Source organism: Gossypium hirsutum, chromosome A02 (genome assembly GCF_007990345.1).
Source record: "Gossypium hirsutum isolate 1008001.06 chromosome A02, Gossypium_hirsutum_v2.1, whole genome shotgun sequence".
Classification (NCBI taxonomy): domain Eukaryota; kingdom Viridiplantae; phylum Streptophyta; class Magnoliopsida; order Malvales; family Malvaceae; genus Gossypium; species Gossypium hirsutum.
In genome coordinates, this window is record NC_053425.1 from 103,301,995 (window position 1) to 103,308,015 (window position 6,021).

At 31.6% G+C, this 6,021-nt stretch overlaps 1 long non-coding RNA gene across 1 annotated transcript; it reads left to right on the top strand.

Annotated features, from left to right (window-relative positions):
- Nucleotides 1-1,717: 1,717 nt before the first annotated feature.
- On the top strand, nt 1,718-3,949 carry LOC107937217 (uncharacterized). Its single transcript, XR_001694625.2, has 2 exons — nt 1,718-2,658; nt 2,898-3,949. It is a non-coding gene; the product is annotated as an uncharacterized lncRNA (long non-coding RNA).
- The last annotated feature ends 2,072 nt before the right edge of the window (nt 3,950-6,021 follow it).

Sequence of the window (6,021 nt, forward strand, 5' to 3'; positions counted from 1 at the left end):
TTTTTTATTTTAAAAACAATAGGGATCGACTTTTTAAAACCGAGTGTGGAGTCGCCACCAATCTCTTGATTTAGGTGTGATTGGACCACCTATTAAAACGCTTTATTCAATGAAAAATAAATTTGGTTTAGGTAAAATAAAGAAAAACGGGTTCGGGAGTCAGTTATGCATGAGGAAGGGTTAGCACCCTCATAACGCCCAAAAACTGGTACCAAATTGATTTGATGCTGTCCTTATATCAAAAGTTTTAAAAATATTTTTCGAAGTATATAAAAAATGTTTGAATAGCTCAAATTAGCTGTCAAAAATCTTTCGTTCCAAAGATATGAGGTTTCATACCCAGTACGGTTGGATACGAGCCCTTATACCTTTAAGATACGACCGATTTTGGAAATTTTTTTAGAAAAATCATACATTAAAAGTATAAAAGGTTATCTAGTATTTGGTTTATTGGAAAAGTCATACCCAATACGATTGAGCACAAATTTTCCGAATTCCCCAAATATTAGATATTACCTTATTTCCAAAAAATTTTAAATAACTAAAATTTAGAAATTTGCTTAAAAACATGTGTATTCATTTTAAAATTGATGAAATATTTAATGCATTGTAAAAAATAATAAATATGAAATAATATACTCAAAATACCATAAACCTTGCTTAATACGTCTAACAATCATTCTAGGTATAATGTAACAAAAAATTCTTTAAGCATGGATAATGAATAATTAATATACATGATCATAACACAAAATAAAACGATGTACAAAAATATGTATGAAACAAAACGGAAAATTAATGGTCATATAATATATATAAGTTGACACATTTACATAAAACTTGGGATATATGTTCATGGAAATAGTTATTATAAATTTCAAAGTTCAAATCAAATCATACATAAAATATTTAAAACACAAATTTATTCAAAAATTGATAATTCATAAGATAATTTAAATAATGTATTAAATATGAAGGAATAACAATATATGATATAAAATAATATACAAAGTCAATTTATGAAACTTTTATACACAAATAAATATTAGGTATAATAAAAAAATAAAATTAATAATGTATAAAAAATGTAGTAAATATATATACTATATAAGTAACAAAATATATATATAAAAAAACATAAGAATAATATGCAGTACAATAAATTACATGATTTAAAAGGGTTCTTAAAAATATTATACACATAAATAATTTTAAAAGAAGATATATATACATAGAAAAATATTTACATAAAGTTACATGAAAATAATAACATACCATAGTAAAAATAAATTAAAATATGCCATATACATGTGAAAAAATGTTAGAAATAATTATATGTCAAAATATCCTTTGATGAAAATAGGAATTATAAGGTTAACTTAATTTTATTATAAATTATATACATAAAAAAATATAATTAATTTCAAGTTCATAAAGATATCAAAGCTTTAATAATAGATGCAAACTAAATATAAATACGAAATATATGTTTATTAATAATAATTTAAATAATACAAAATATGTGAGATTTTCCTTTTAAATAAGAAATAGATGTGAATAAATCTAAAAGAAATTATATGTATGAAAATACCAATGTTTAAAAATGTATTTAAATTACATATATACCAATAATTTTTGCATAAGTATAGTTAAAATTTAATTAGTGTATATAACATGTGATTCCATTTTAGAAAACGAATACGTATATATCATGTGGACAAAAAAATAGTTAAATATATGTATAATAATTTGATGTTAATAATGTTCATGGAATAAAACCAATTATTATGAGGTATATACACGTATAACAACACATAAAACATTACATAAAATAATTTACAACCATATGGAAATTCAAATACCCCAAATTACAACAAATAAGTAACCAACAATATAAATAATACCATGAATATTACAAATAATATAAACCGTAACAAAAAATAAAAACAAAACAAGGATGAATATACATACATTAATAAAAAGACTGAAAATATATGAGTGAATAAACCCCAAACTTATAACATAAATCTAATAAAATACTTAATCAAAATCAAAGTAAAATAAAAAGAAAATTTACAAAATAAGTAAAACTATTAAAAGGGACATATATATAACACACATGAATTTACAAGGATCAATATTGAAATAATCCCTGATCTTGAAACATAGTGTTCAAATATGGCCTAAACATAAGAGTATCTCAAATTTTAGGGATAATTTAAAAGAAAATAAAGCAGATTAAACGCAGAGGGGAGCAGATTACACCGCGGTACAAGGAGGAGGGACCTGCCGCACAAATATATCATTCCAGGCCCAAAGGCAAAATTTCGGGGCTCCAGGCGGGTTAACACGCGGACCCTCGCCCCTTGTGCGACGTCGTTTGGCTTTGGATACTTAAAACTAAAGGAGCATGAATGGCCATCTGCCACTTCTTCAAAATATGAATTGAAAGCCCAATTTATTAGGGTTTCAACTCAACCACAGTCTTGTTAAAGCCATTTCAACTTCCATTCACCATCAAAATTGGTGAGAAAAGTAAAATCAACCCTTATTTCCATCAAAATCAACACCTGAAGCCCATTTTCACCAGCAAATTCGCCTGCCTTTCCCCGATTTCAACGGAGAAGCCAAGAGATTGCATCGAGGCATTTAGCAAGGGTAATCTTCTCATATATTTTCTTTTCTATTGTAAAAAAAAACAGACATATCCACAAGGAAAAAAAAATATTGAGGATGGAAAAGATTTCAAATCACCTTCTGCTTTTCTGTATAGCAAGCATTTACAGGGGTGAAATCAATGGCTTCTTATAGCCTAATTTTTGGAATAAAAATACAATAAAATAATTACATTATTAGCTGTATTCTATTAGTAATCCATCTGGTATATTCTTGTGCAGATTTGGCCGTACAGTGGAGGTGTGCGCGCGAGGAGCCACACGTGGGATTAATTTCTGGACTGTTTATTAAAAATACTGGCCCATAGTTGAAAATAATGTCATTGGTTTCTGCTTATGTCTTTTAAATGGTGATATGGAGGCTAGTTTGATTAATTCGACTAATATTGTGCTCATCCCAAAGATTTCTAATCCTTCAAATATGACGCATTTTCGTCCAATTAGTCTTTGCAATTTTTTGTATAAATTCTTGGCAAAGGCTATTGCGAATCGATTTAAAGGAGTGATTGGAAAATGTATTGTTGTCGCACATATTGCTTTTGTTCCAGAAAGATTAATATCTGATAATGTGTTGTTAGCTTACGAAATTCTGAATACGTTAAAGCAGAAGAGGGTGGGAAAGAAAGGGTTCATGGCAGTCAAACTTGATATGAGTAAGGCTTATGATCGGGTACAGTGGGATTTCATAAAGCAGGTAATGGTACGAATGGGTTTTGCAATTAGATGGATTGAGATTATTATGAAATATATTACTACTGTTTCCTGTTCAGTGGTTATGAATAGTCAGTTGGGAGCGAAATTTCAACCTTGTAGAGGACTTCGGTAGGGTGACCCATTAATCCCTTTTTTATTTCTTATTTGTGGTGAGGGCTTATTGAGTCTAATGCAAGTAGCAGCAAGGGAAGTTCTTTTAAGAGGAGTGAAGGCTAGTAGAAATGAGCCGCCGATATCGTACTTGCTATTTACCAATGATTGTAGCCTTTTTGGGGAGGCAACAAGAAAAGGGGCGCAGGTATTCAAAAACATTTTACATGAATATAGACTTTGCTCAGGGAAGCGTGTGAATTTTGATAAGTCAACAGTTCTTTTCAGTAAAAATACAATGGAGGAAGATTGACAAATAGTAGTCAATCTTTTCAGTGTTCGAAGTTCAAGCAAGCCTGAGCGTTACTTGAGTCTATCAAATATGGTGGGGAGGAGGAAGAAAGAAGCTTTTCAAAACTTAAAGGACCGTCTTAAAAAACGTATTGGTAATTGGAGTACTAGGTTTCTATCACAATGTGGGAAAGAAAATTTTATAAAAGCTATTCTCCAAGCTATTCCTACGTATATGATGGCTTGTTTCTTAATGCCTAGTTCTTTATGTATAGATATCGAAAGTATCATAGCAAAATATTGGTGGTAGAAGGGTCATGGTAAAAGGGGGAATTAATTAGTGCACTTAGAAGAATCTTTGTTTTTTAAAAGAAAATGGTGGTTTAGGTTTTCGGGATTGGAGTCGGTTCAATATTGCGTTGCTAGCAAAACAAGGATGGCGTCTGATTAATTATCCCAATTCATTATTAGCCAGAGTTTTAAAAGCGGAGTATTATCCGAATTCGAATTTTCTAGAGGCGCAGTTAGGAAGGTTACCTTCACTCACCTGGAAGAGCATTCGGGCAACTAAGGGTCTCCTTCAGAAAGGCTTATGCTGGCGAATCAGTAGAGGAAATAAAGTCTCTATCTGGCAGGATTGTTGAATCCAGGGGGTTGATTCATTGGAAAGGCCGAATAGTCTAGACAATTTACAACTAGAGTTAGTATCGGATCTTATTGATAGGGTGAATAGAAAGTGGAAGGTGGAGTTGATTAATAATACCTTTCATTTGGAGTTCGCTAGAAAAATTCTACAAATCCCATTATCGGAATCAGCTCATGAGGATTTCCAAGTTTGGAGGGGTAAACCGACCGGTGAATACTCAGTTCGTAGCGCTTATAAACTATTACAAATTGCTAATCTGGATCCTAGCAATTATTTATTACAGACTGAAAATAAGAAGTTTTTTGAAAAGCTATGGAATCTACAACTACCATCTAAGATTACAATCATAATCTGGCGTATTGCCTGGAATTACATCCTACTTTAGCCAATCTTAGACAAAGAAGAATAGTGACGAATGCTGTTTGTCCTCGATGTGGTTTTGGGGGAGAAGACTGTCATCACGTTTTTAGGCAATGTCCTGTAAGCATGGAAGTCTGGCAATTATTAAATATGGCTTGGATCATAAATATTATGCAACCAAATTTCTGAGTGGCTTACCATGGTCTTCGAACAAGGAACAGATGAACAGTGCAGATATTTTTGCTATACTTTATGGTTGCTTTGGTATTCGAGAAATAAGTTCATGCATGAAAGAATTTATTAAACAGGTAATGATCTTGCACAAAAAGTCCAGAACCACATAGCAGAATATGAAGGGTTTAGAGCCAAGAAGAGTATATTGAATATGGTATGTAATCAAAGAACTGAGGAGAACTTACCGATTATAAAGATCCAGTTTGATGCTGCGTTTAACTCCAAAAATTTTAGATCAGCGACTGGGCTGCTGGTTTGGGGAAAGACGAACGAATATTTGGTTTCAAAATCATTCATTCATTATGATATTGCATCTCCATTTTCAGCAGAAGCATATGCAGGATTAGAAGTAGTTAAGTTAGGAATCGAGATGGGCTTCCAGGAGATACAAATACAGGAGGATTCTTTAACAGTAATAAAGAGATGCCAGGCAAACACAATCAATTATTCAGTTATTGGATCAATTATCAGAGGTATTCAGGTTAAGAAATCAGGCTTCCAGAAGATAGAGTTCAAGCACATCCTGAAAATGAAGAATATGAGTGCTCACAATATTGTGAAGACAACATTAAAAAGAAGTGAAAGAACGTGCCTGGAGGATGGAGAGACGATTTGCCAGAATGGGGGGGTAACAGAACCATGGGCAAGAAATCTGGATTGAGAAGATAAGGGAAGATTTTGTTGTATAAGTAGATAGCAAAGAAAGTAAACTTTGGGAAGAGCTATCGTCAGACTGATGGAACAGATGGGATAGGTAATTTGAAAAGACGAGAAGATAATGCTTCCAACCGTTGAAAGTTTGACTAAGGGTAATTTAGGAGTCTTTTTAGGCAGTTTTTAGTATTGGCTATTACAATTTTTACTTTTTCATTTCTTTTCTTTAATGTTCTTTTCTGCTTTAATAGTTCCCTTTTAATATGTAGTAGGCATGGTCTGACTTGCTGTTGGGCTTGTTAAAACAAGCCTGAATTCTTTTGTTCTTTTAATCTTTTAATAAATACCCAGTCAATT